The sequence below is a fragment of the Peromyscus eremicus genome, chromosome 8a (genome assembly GCF_949786415.1).
Source record: "Peromyscus eremicus chromosome 8a, PerEre_H2_v1, whole genome shotgun sequence".
In the NCBI taxonomy this organism is placed as follows: domain Eukaryota; kingdom Metazoa; phylum Chordata; class Mammalia; order Rodentia; family Cricetidae; genus Peromyscus; species Peromyscus eremicus.
Window position 1 is genome coordinate 36,755,250 of NC_081423.1, and position 13,055 is coordinate 36,768,304.

General features: G+C 43.9%; 1 protein-coding gene across 1 annotated transcript in view; it reads right to left on the reverse strand.

Moving 5' to 3' along the window:
- Nucleotides 1-13,055, reverse strand: part of Rad50 (RAD50 double strand break repair protein) — a 58,952-nt gene that overhangs the window by 7,337 nt on the left and 38,560 nt on the right. The window lies entirely within an intron of this gene.

The following is a 13,055-nucleotide window of genomic DNA, read 5'->3' on the forward strand; positions in this document are numbered from 1 at the left end:
CCCAAAGGCAGCTTTGGCTCAAAAGGATGACTTACTCAGAAGCCTGACCCTTTACTCAGTCACAAGTCCTATCCTATCACGCACTGACCGCCACAGTGTGCCCTTCCTGCCAACTCTCTTTTAAAGCAGCAGTCTCTAGACACTGAACAAGAGTATTTGTGAAAGCCAAAGTTGCTTGTTAAAACTGAGTGCCATGCCTGCCCTGGCTACCTCAGATCAGGGGGGCAGGACTATCAGCTACAAAAGTCGCTGCCGTGGTAAGAAGGCAGGTTTCACCGCTATCACCATGCAAAGGATGTGAGCGGACTCCCTTCCATTTGCAGGCCTCTTATCTGATATATACAAAAAAAGAAACTAAACGTAATGCCACTGCCTCTGTACAATCATTCTGTGATCTTCTGATCATCAGCTAAAGAGAAAGAAATGACTCAACATAAATACGTCTAAATATCAGATGGAGGGCTGCTGAAGTAGTAAAGCCTGGAAAAAAACTATTCTGCTTCACCAAGTCTCCATTTGCTAATTCATGCTCATCTCAGCCGAACATTTTATGCTTTTTTTCATAAAGAGAAGACAAGCCAGCTATTATTTTCTTCAAAAAGGAAAAATCACAAAAAATACGTCACATAATGTTCTAGGAACTAATCATGTGTGAACACTACCCTTCCATAGCTTTATACACCATGATCCTAATTTTATAAATGGCATTTAAAAAATGTTATTGAATTGTTAGTTATCAAGTTGATAACTAACATGAGAACACACACCAGGAAGGCAGGAGCGTGCAGTCTCTGCTGAGACCCACAGCAGGGGAGAGAGTTCAGTACAGAAAGCCAGCCTGCTCGGGGTGTCAGAGAGCTGCCTCCTGTTACTAAGATCAGGTCTCTCTGGGAGTTTCCAGCACATTAGGCAGCCTCTGGGAATGACAGAGGTGGCTGCAGTAGCCCACCTGACGGAGCAGCACTGACAGGAGTGGTTACCAATACACGTCACCTTCTGAAAGATACCCCATGCTCAAAGTCACACATTATCTCTTCAACCTCCAGTCACTATGCAAACAGACAGAGAAAGTGGCTAGGATACTTTGATTATGATCGTTTTTAAGGCAGTGAGCAGACAAGATGGTGTCTGAGTATTATCAAATCCTCAAGGTGTGCCTACCTTCTGGGTATACAAAGTATTACAAAGCAAGGAGAGAGAGATCAGAGAGCAAAAACTTTTGGGCCTGTTTTACCCATCATGACAGAAACAAGCATCTGAAACAGAACTGAGTTTAGTTGTAAGGGCACTGAATAGACCACATGCCGTGGTGTAGACCTGTCTGCTGGCAAGGAACCCAGGGTTAAGCACATCTTAGACAAGCACACCATCTACCTCTGCACACCATTGCAGTTTACTGAGCGGTATTTATCCCTAGAAAGCAAGAACAGCACAGCAGGAAGAAAACTGTCCACGGTAACTTACTGCATACAACTGCATACCAGACTAAAGAAAAACGGATGAGTGCCAGGGGGTGAGGGGTGCACACCTTTAATCCCAGCACTTGGGAGGCAGAGGCAGGCAGATTTCTTGAGTTTGAGGCCAGCCTGCTCTACAGAGTGAGTTCCAGGACAACCAGGGCTACACTGACAAACCCTGTTTCAAACCCCTGCCCCCAACAAAAAAAACCAAAACAAAACAACACAACAACAAAAAACTGATGAGCCAGTGGGTATAAAAGGAACATTTGGTGCACTAACACTGAGTTTTGGTAAAAATCAGAGGTAAGTGACACATAGAAAAAATGTCTTTTCTTTTCCAAAATGTCTCAGTCAGGCACTGATCGCAACAGCAAACACAACCTAACACAGACACAAGCATTTCCCCCACAGTAACCAAGAGAGATGCTGCCTCACACAGAGCTCTGAAACAGTAACCTGGTAAACAGGAGGGGAAGGAGCAAATGATAAGCACTAGAAGGGAGTCCGCCACTGTCTCTGCATGTGAGGCTTGACTGTGTACTTAAAAATTCAAGAAAATCAACTCAACTATAAAGATTATCAAGTTAACCAGACATAAGCCTCGGTATGGTGGTGCAAGCATTTACCAGCACTCAGGAGGCTGAAGCAGGCGGTCTCTATGAGTTAGTGGCCAGCCTGCCCTACATAATGAGCTCCAGGATAGCCAGGGCCACATACATAGTGAGCCCCTATCTCAAAACAAACCATTTGTATAGTACTACTACCTAGCTTCTAACACTGCCAGGAAAGACAACGGTGGAGGCAGAGATGGGTCAGCCAGTAGAGTACATGCAGCGAAAGTCTTCATTCAGAACTCCAGAAACTCTCATAAAAAGCCAGCCTCAGGGGCTCGTATCACTGCAGAGATGGATACAGGAGGACCCTCTTAAGCTCAATGGCCAGCTGAAGTGATGGGACCCAGAAACCCTCTTCAACAAATAAGGCTACATAGTCAAAAAAAAAAAAAAAAAAAAAGATGGACAGATGATTCTCTCTCTCTCTCTCTCTCTCTCTCTCTCTCTCTCTCTCTCTCTCTCTCTCTCACACACACACACACACACACACACACACACACAGATCCTATTAACAATGGCAATAAAAAGCATAAAATAGGAAGAAATTAAAAAATATCCAGCACCAGAGGAAAAAGCCGTAACTTTTCAATAGCACAAAAAGAAATGACTGAAGAGGAGACACATTCCAAAGAGTCCACAGGGGCAGCAGATTCCCTGTTGCAAAGACAGCTTCTTTCCAAGCGCACCATAAATAGAAGCAACCAAAGCAAAAATAGCCCAGCATTTTAAATTCAACCAAAGCATTGAATTTAAAAAGAGAATTCAATGAAATCTGTACACAGATTCTAAAATTCTGAGAGAGAAAACATAAAAATAAAACTCTGGTACTGAGACAGGAAGAAATATTAAAAAGTTTGTGGATAGAGAAGAAAATCTAGACGTTAACACAAATAAAAACCTCTGATAATTAATATAACTCACATTTCAAATCAATTAGAAATATCTCAATACTGTTGGAAAGGAGAAAAAAAAAACCAGCATCATGACTTTGTATCAAACTCCAAAATAAAATTCCAATGACTAAGAGTTAAAGTGGGAAGTGTGAGGCTCTAAGTTCAGATTCCCAGATCCTACATAAAGGCTGGATGCAGTAATGTGTGCCTGTAAATCCAGCTCTCCTACATGGAGTCCCTAGAAGCTCAGGGGTCAGCTGTACACGACAGACCCTACATCAAAGCATCAGAGGCCCAACACACCAGGTGACCTTTACATGAATGCTGTGACACACACACACACACACACACACACACACACACACACACACACACACACATTAATGTTACAGTAACCAGTGTGGTGGCACACACCTACTACTCAGGAGGCTGGTCAGGAAGACCACTGGAGAATACCCAGAAAAAAATCTGTAATCTTTGGATTGAGAAGATCTAAGGCATAGAACTATGAAGATATAAATTAAATGATGCCATGAAGAGTGTTAAAGGATATGTGATGAACTTAAAATGATAGAGAAACGTCAGCTTTATCCAGAACAAGTGGAAACACATGCTTTGTAAGTGCTCTTGGGAGCCAATCTAGCATTAACAAGTTAATGACCATACCCTCTGACCTAGTGGCCTCATTTCTAAGAAGCTATCTTTCTGGTCTATCTGCATAAGCATGCAAAGCCATACATACAGCAGCATCAGTGGTGGCCAAATCTGAAAGCTTCCTAAAGTCAATGGTTGAAATAGGCAAAATCTATTTTATGGATTACACAGACATTAAAAGCTAGAAGCACACACCTCTATGAACACAAAAGAATTGCATGCCTCCATGAACATGAAAGTTACATGAAAAAAACAACAAAACAAAAACAGAGTGAGCCGGCCAGGAGTTGTTGGTGCACACCTTTTAACCTCAGCACTTTGGAGACAGAGGCAGGGGTGAGTTCAAGACCACCCTGGTCTACAGAGGTTGTTCAGGACAGCCAGGGCTACACAGGGTTCGTGATGCAGGAGCACCTTGTTGAGTTTTAGGCAATGTCACCTCGTCAATCTCCACCTATCCTGACGTGTGTTCTGTGACTTGTAGATGTGAAGTATGGCGAAGCACAAATCACCTGTAACACATGTGGTACCAATAATATGGCCTGAGAGGGAGGAACAATCACGTCTACTTGGAAAGGTCTTAAGGGAGCATTCCAAGGAGAAACAAGACAGGAAACCATGGGTGTTAAGAGAACAAAACTGTTCAGTTGGTGAGGGTACTGTGAGTAGAGGTCAATGGGGAAGGGAGGAGGAAGTCTTTCCTACAACGACAACAGGAACCACTTATCAACCTAGCAGAGAAACAATGGGACAGTAGAGGTGAGAATGATATGAGAGAGCAGAAGTGGGGACAGCTGCCACAGGAAGAGGTGAGTGACAGGCTCAAGCTGATGGAAGGCAAGCAGCCCTGGAGCTGTCAATGGACTGAGGCACATCTTTAGCACTTGTTACAGGTACTAAATATTAAGTACTGTAAAGAATGACCCAGAGGAACTGGGGATGTGGCTCAGTTGGAAGAGTACTTGCCTACCATGCACAAGACCCTGGGTTTGATTGCCAGCACTGAATAAAACCATGAGTTGTGGTATGTGCCTGTAATTCTGGCATGGGAGTGGGGATGGGGGTGGGGGTGGGGATGGGGTGGAAGCAGGAGGATCAAGAGTTCAAGGCCAGCCTTGGCCACACAGCGAGTTGAAGGTTAGCCAGAGTTACAGCACTACATGAAACCTATCCCTAAAACAAATAAAAGGATGACCCTAAAAATCTAAGATCTCTCCTGAGGCACCAATTTAAATGTCATGGGCTTGAGGCAGTTGAGGACAGTGGTTATCTGGCAAGCATATAGTCCTGCTGTGGCCTAGAGTACTGTGTGTCAGCTAAATGAATGTATTAGCGCACGTGAATCGGTATGCTTTCCTGGTAAAAATTGGTTCTCGCCGGGCAGTGGTGGCGCATGCCTTTAATCCCAGCACTCAGGAGGCAGAGCCAGGCGGATCTCTGTGAGTTTGAGGCCAGCCTGGTCTCCCAAGCGAGTTCCAGGAAAGGCGTAAAGCTACACAGAGAAACCCTGTCTCGAAAAACCAAAAAAAATAAATAAATAAAAAAATAAAAAAAATTGGTTCTCAAAAGAGAGTAAGAATTCCTAAGATCTAAGAAGATAGCAATTTATAAACTTATTTAGTCTTATAATTCAATATTCACTAATAGCTTGAAGAGTTCCTCAAGAATCTCTCCAATACTCCTTTGCGTTTTGTGAAGAGGAATGGTAATTCTGGTGGTCCTGAGCCCTAGAATGTGATCTTCCAAATGACAAGTGTGGAGGTTCCCATTTGAAAGGCAGCATCATGCGGCCATAAAGTAGAAAGTCTTGTGCTAAAGAAGCTACTGTGGTGGGAGGCTTCTCTTAGACACCGTTGTGGTCATGTCCACAGTGAAGGATGCAGAGCACACTCCGCATGGCAGTGGCAGCAGCAACACAGGCTCATTGCTAGCTCCAGTGCGGGAAGCAGATGGTGGAAGCAGCTGGGCCTGCATGGACGTGGTGGGGTGTAAGCAATCTCTGTACTTACTTTCTGCTCAATTACGTTACAGACCTACAACTGCTCTAAAAAAGAATTAAAGGAAACCAAACCTAACCCAGAGCTGTCACTGTAGCGCGTGGAGCTGTTCTAGCATATACCCTCTGCTTCTTCACAAAGGCACCCTTGGGTGCCAGGGACTGTAACGCCACTTCAGCACCTCTGCACCAGAGCTTCTGCACCAGCGGGGAGCAGCTCTTCCCCGCTTCCAAGCCAGCCAACTGCCTTCCACACTTGCTCTTTAGACGAGGAGCTTCCGTGAGCCTGAGTTACCCTCTTCCTAAGCACACGCAGCTTCCAGCCTGATGTCACAAATGGAGCCGCTCATCAGGCCTCCTGTTTTGTTTGGTTTTTTTAGTTTTTCGAGACATGGTTTCTCTGTGTAGCTTTGCGCCTTTCCTGGAACTCACTTGGTAGCCCAGGCTGGCCTGAAACTCACAGAGATCCGCCTGGCTTTGCCTCCCGAGTGCTGGGATTAAAGGCATGTGCCACCACCGCCCGGCTGTTGTTTTTGTTTAAAGGCTACTTTTCCACCTCAGCATCTGACCAACAGTGTAGAATCAAAGGCTTAAGACGCAGACATGAGAAAGCAGGTGCTTAGAGGTTAGAACAGCATCCTCTAAAGAGACCCAGGCTTCTCCTTCCTCAAGGCCTCTTCAGCTCTTGCTTCCTTCCCTCCTCAAACCATCTACAGGACTCAAGCAGAGAAGACAAGCAATCAATGCAAAATCTGGATTACTGCTCAAAATAGCAAGTGCATACACAAAGGCAAGCCTTGACCCAGATTTCCCCATACCTCAAGCAGTCTCGCTGACTAATAACTGGAAAGACCAAATACAAATGGACTTTTTTTGTAATTATTTTAATCTGGAAGCATAAAAACTAAATTAATGCAAATCCTGGTTGAAAAAAGCAGATACTTTCAAAGGCATTTTCCATACACTCTTTTCATCTTTGTGTTTAAAACTGTCCCAAACTTGATGCATGGGCTGCCCAAAAAACTGGCTATGCTTTATTAGCCTTCAAATTTTTTTAAGTTTAATTATGTGTATATGTATATACGTCTGTGTGAGCATATGTACATGAGTATAGATGCCCAAGGAGCCGAGATGCATAGGATTCCCTAGAACTGGAGTTACAGGCAGTTGTGAGTTTCCTGATATGGGTGCAGGGAACTGAACTCAAAGTTCTGCAGGAGCAATACATGCTCTTAACTGCTGAACTGTCTCTCCAGCCTCCATGATTAGCCTTTTTAATGCTGACTAATATTCCTACTGCCCCAGAACTCCATACCAGAATTTTCTGCCTCCTTACATTTGGGTCAGCAGAAGTCCTCCTGCCCAACAGAAATGGTATTGTGAGTACCATGTTCCAAATGAATTAGGATTTCTTCTTGCTGAACTTAAAATCCTTAATATGGCAACTTTAAGTGACTTTTTTCCAAATTAAAACTATTAATGACTTTATTAAACTCATTTCCTTTAGCCAGCCTCCTAAATACCAGCTTTTAACATTAGGCAATGGTTCAACCATTATCAAAAGATAAACGTTTGCTTAAAACAAACAACATCCCTGAAGTAGATGTGAAATGCCCCTGGCTATCTTTGGGTTTGTAATCAATCCCACAGGATGCTATTGTATGAAACCATAATGCATTGTGGTCAGCACAGGATAAGTCCTGAATAAAGTTCTCAACCAGATCTCCCCTTGAAGGCTGAGACCCACGCTCTCAACAGCCTGGCAGAGAGCTCTGCCTCAAATACAGAGCTGTGGGAGTTTCTCAGATACAAGCGCAGGAGATGCGTGTTTCCTGAGTCTCAGAAGCAGTTTGATGTAACACACAGTGTTTCACATCGGGAAACAAAATCCTGGACAGCACCTTGGGCAAGAGATGTATTCCAATTTCATTGAAACTGTGGTGCTGTGGGGGGAGTCATGCACCTAAGCCACACATGCTTGCTTCTCGGCTCGTGTTTCTGCCAATGCTTCTGCTTGCTGCTGTTTCAGATGATTACTAATAACAGATGCTAATCAGCTCTTCTCGAAAATGCACTGCTAACTTCCTGTGTTACCTTAAATAGACCACTGTGCGACGATGACACCGACAGCATTCTTATTCTAAGAGGCGAAACAATGAGTGAAATTTTAGATGCCCTCCCTTATTTTGGCAGGGGGAGAAGGCAAATTTAGGGATCACAATATAAATCTTGAGATATCCACTGTATGCAGGAGAAACCCCACAGACTCCATTTGAAGGAAATAACTACTACTTTTCTTATTTAGAAGAATGCATCTGATTAGTAGATAAAAGACCTCACTGAACAGTCTGGCTTTGCTCCTTAAGCAAGCTAAATTTCTAGGTGGAAAGCACCCCTGCATCTCCTCACTGCTACCCACTCCTGGCTCGCTCCATAGAGCTCCCTTGCGTACCAGTGCAATACCTTATGTTCCTCTGCGGAAACGCCCTTCCTTCCCCAGGCCAGACAGCCGGGCGAGCCCACCAGGGCATTCATTCTCTCAGCTCAATCAGCGGTTCAGGAAAAGGACAGGTTTTAGCAGTCTTTTATGACCTCTTTAATGTACCTGTAACTGCGTGGTGCCTCACTGTGTGACAGCTGGAGGGCTCCTGGACATAGCAGTCTACCAGTTAACTCACACAAAAACCCAGGTCTGCAGAGCCATGCACTGTAAGCAAGGACTGAGTCCCCCGCAGACCTTCCCATTGCATCAGTGATCCCCCAGCTCCCTCTAGATATGATGCCAAGTTCTGGCACCCTTTCCAGCACAACGTGCTGTCACCATTTCTCCCCTACATTTTCTCTTCACCCTACTCCAACTGCTGGCTTTCCAGTCAAAAATCTCCAATTTGTCAAATTCAAGGACACCTTTCAGCTTGTCTTCTTCAACATCTCAGGATTTAATGACTCTTGAAATATTTGCTTCACTTGGTCTGCAAGTTACAACCTTTAACAACCTGGCCACCGCTGCAGCTTCAGACCCACTTGTCAACTAGTCTCTGTACCCTTCCCTTCTGTAACCACACCCTCTCCATATGCAACACATGCTTGAATTCTTCATTTGGAAGTCTACACAAGCATTAAAGTACCCAACACAGAACTCTTCCTTTCCTCTCTCAAATCCTGCCCATTTCAGAAATAGCACCTTGTTCCCTGGGAGCCTGCTGCATAAGTGAGACCATGCAGAAACAATCCTCAACCCTTCCCTTCCCTCACCTTCCAAGTGAGGTGTGTCAACTCCGGCACCATCGCTGTTCCCCACTCCCATGGCTATGCTCAAGTCTTCCACCACTATCTCTTTGGTCACCTTGCCAGTCTTTCTCCTCACTGGCCTTATAGCTTCGGGTCCTAAGTATTATCCTCCATTCTCCACACAGCAGGCAGGAGGGCTGCTCTGCCTCGCCATGCACTTTCAGTAAAACCAAACTGCTCACCAGGGCAATTCAGCACAGCATACTACGCCTGCCGTCTGTTTCACAAAACGCCCTGCTCCTGGTCCTGGCACTGCTGCACTCACTACTGTGTACCTGCTATGGCTGTGGCTCCCCACTGTGCACACCTTGCTCCCTCTTATCACTCAGGCCCTAGCTTAAATGTTTTGTCCCTGGAAGAGGCCAGGCCTCTGGCACCTCCTCAATTAACTATACTGTTCATTTTCATTGTAGCACCCACCATTACTGGCTAATTTATTGCCTTATTTTTTTTAGACAAGGTCTCTCTATATAGCCTTGGTTGTGCTGGAATTCATTTTGTAGATCAGACCTGTTTAAACTCACAGAAATCCAGCTGCCTCTGCCTCCCAAGTGCTGTGATTATAGATCTGTGCCATCACACCCAGCTGCTTCTTTTTCTTAATTTGTTTCTTCATTTGTGTACACTTTATCTAGAAGTGTCAAACAAGTCAGTAATCAAAAGCTTAATATAAAGGACAATTTTGTATTTCATGTAGACATCTACCTGAGGAGTTATAAAATAAACGAAAATTAGTCAATTATCATGGCTATTAGAAAGCTGAGTTAGTCCACATTTATACAACATAAACATGTCTGTCTATATGTATAAATTATTTAAGTCCAGGCTTTTCCTTTAAAGGATTTAATAAGGGCTATCATGGTAGCAGCTTGGCATACAAGATTAGAAAGTCCCCTGCTTCTGAAATCTCATCTTATCTCTGCTAGTAACTTCGGCAGGCTGCTTAATCTCTCCAGTAAATACAGTATGTGATATACCCTGTCTTTTACAAATGGACAAAAAGAATTATGTTATTGTTATGTTATTATCTGATTATAGCTAAATGTAGTAAGTACTCAGAATTTGGTCTCTCCTCTGCAAAGCTCCCAACTTTGGGACATTTAATCTTCAAGAATATTGAAATAAGAGTAATGGAAACCTGTGTTTCCTAGAGTTAGTTCTTTAGAGTGAGTAGAGAACAGAGTTTAGGAACTTCAACTCCGGAGCATGGAGCCAGGAACGGCTCAGACCCAGAATTCTAGCACTTGGGAGACCCAGGGAAGGAGACTAGTACAAATTCCAGGGCAGCCTGGGCCACACAGTGGAAGGTCCAGACAAATCTGGGTATGTGTGAAATTCTGTTCACACACACACACACACACACACACACACACACACACACACACGAAAAAGAGGCAGGGGAGTGAAGGACAGGAGAAAGGAACACGGCAGAGGAAGCTGGATTAATTCTAAACGGTCTTGGAGTTTGTCTTGTAACTATCTCTACAGTGAATGTTGGTATAAATGTTTTTATTCCCATTTTATAGATGAGGAAACAGAAGGTTGTGGTGAATAATTACCTACTACAACAGGGTTAAAATTCTTTTTCCAGAGGCAGTAATTTTAACACGTGTTATAGGTTGTCTTTGTCTGGAACTCCCAGTTTTACTTTCCCTACGGTATCTCTGACTGTACTCCACACGGTAGCTTCTTCCTGCCAATCTGCCCTGCACGCTTCAGCACCCCCGCCAGCAGGATCCTGTTCTTTCCCGCACACAAGTCGGTGCTAAGACTACTAGCTCCACAGCACCTGTTGTTAAAGAACTAAACACAAGCAGAGGACAGGACACTCCTACAGGCACACAGGATGGAGCTGGGAGGACAGAATGACTCAAGGAAGCAGACAAATGGACACAGTCTTCTAGACAAGGGCTCTCTAACCATATGCCTTGTTTCAAGACCTGAATTAGATCCTAATTAGAGATATGGCAGACCAGATTGATTAGTAAGCATCCAGTGCGATCAGATCCCTGAGATAAACAACCTGAGGGAGAGATGACTTAGTTTGGCTCAGTTTCACTGCATGGTCAGCTGGCTCCATGGTCTGTAAGTCTGTGGCAAGGCAGAAACACAGAGGGAGGGCATAAAGAAGAAGTTATTCACTTCACGGCAGACAGGCAGCAAAGAAAAGAGATGAGGCCAGGCCCGACACTGTCTTCTTTAGTGACCACGTTCCACCATTTCCCAACAACCTACCCCAAACATTTTTGAGTTAATGTCTCCTGAAGCTTAGGATGGCTTTAAACTTACTATGTAGCTGGAGCTGATCCTCCTGCCTCCACCTCTTAAGTGCTGGGATAAGTGGGGTGCACAATCACCCCAGCTTCAAATTTTGAATGGATTAAAAAAATGGTTAAGACAGAGCCTTGATGATCTAGCTGCCTCTAGAAATGCCCTCACAGACACACTGGTGTGCTCTACTAATCTAGGTGCTTCTTTTATATTTGTGTCCCTGTTCGAGAGAGAGTGTGTGTGTGTGTGTGTGTGTGTGTGTGTGTGTGTGTACACACAGGCTAGCTTGCTGTTCGAGTGTGTGTGTGTGTGTACACACAGGCTAGCTTGCTGTTCGAGTGTGTGTGTGTGTGTGTGTGTGTGTGTGTGTGTGTGTACACAGGCTAGCTTGCTGTTCGAGTGTGTGTGTGTGTGTGTGTGTGTGTGTGTGTGTGTACACACACAGGCTAGCTTGCTGTTCGAGTGTGTGTGTGTGTGTGTGTGTGTGTGTGTGTACACACAGGCTAGCTTGCTTGCCTGCTCATGTCACAGAGCATGTGGCAGTCATGATAACTTGCAGGAGTTGGTTCTATCCTTCCACCATGTAGATTCTGGAGACTGAACTCAGATAGTCAAGCCCTTTTTTTTTTTTTTTTTTTTTTTTTTTTTTTTTTTTTTAAGATATGGTCTATGTATTCCTAGCTGTCCTAGAATTCACTGTGTATACCTGGCTGCCTCAAACTCACAGAGATGTGACTGCCTCCAAAGTCTGGGATTAAAGGCATGAGCCACCACACCCAGGCTCCAAGATTTCAAGATGCTTCTAAATGCAGTCAGGCTGACAAGATCATGGGGTATCATCACAAGTATCAACATACAGAAATCAGTATTTTCATACACCAGCAACAAATGATATGAAAACAATCTCACTGAAAACAGCTATAGAAACAAAAACCCGGGGGCTGGAGAGATGGCTCAGCTGTTAAGAGCACTGACTGCTCTTCCAAAGGACCCAGGTTCCATTTCCAGCACCTACACGATAGCTAACGACTAACTGTAACTCCAAGATCTGACACCCTCACACAGACATACATGCATGCAAAACACATAAAAGCACATAAAACAAAAATAAATTATAAAAAAAGAAACAAAGACCTGGGAATATATTTAAATAAAGAGGAGAAAGACCACTACAAAAAAACTATAAAATACCAATGACAGAACTCAAAGAGAACACAAAAGAGGGGAAAGATAGTCTGTGTCCATATTAATAGATTGGGCATAAGTATTGTTGAATTGTTCCCTTACGTCTCAAATTGACATACAGATTTAGTGCAATCCATATCAAAGTATCAATGACATCCCTCAGGTAACTAGGGAAAAAGTTCTTGATTCATATAGACCTATAAAATGAGGAAGCAAGCAGACAAAACCCCAGTAGTCAAAGCAATCTTGGACAAAAGGACAAGAGAGAAGACTATCACATTACCACAGAATACTCTAACAGCTACAGCAATCGGAATAGCACAGCACTGACAGAGACGGACACCAGAGCAGCAGAGGGAACAGAGAGCTTAGGAATATAAGCATGTCTCTACGTCATCTGGTCTTCAATGAAGGTGCTAACAACAGACAGTGGGCAAAGAACAGAGAAAGCTGGGATTCTGGATGCAGAGGATGAACTAGACCTGTCTCTTACTACACACAATAGTCAATGACAGGTAACATTTAACATTTGAAACTTAACTGCAGAAGGAAGCATCAGACACAACTCTGTAAGAGGCAAGGGTTTGTTTTTGTGGGACAAGATACTAAAAGTACCAGGAACAAAAACCAAAGTAGACAAAAATTACATCAAATTAAAAAGCTTCTGCCCAGCAAAGGAAACAATCAACAA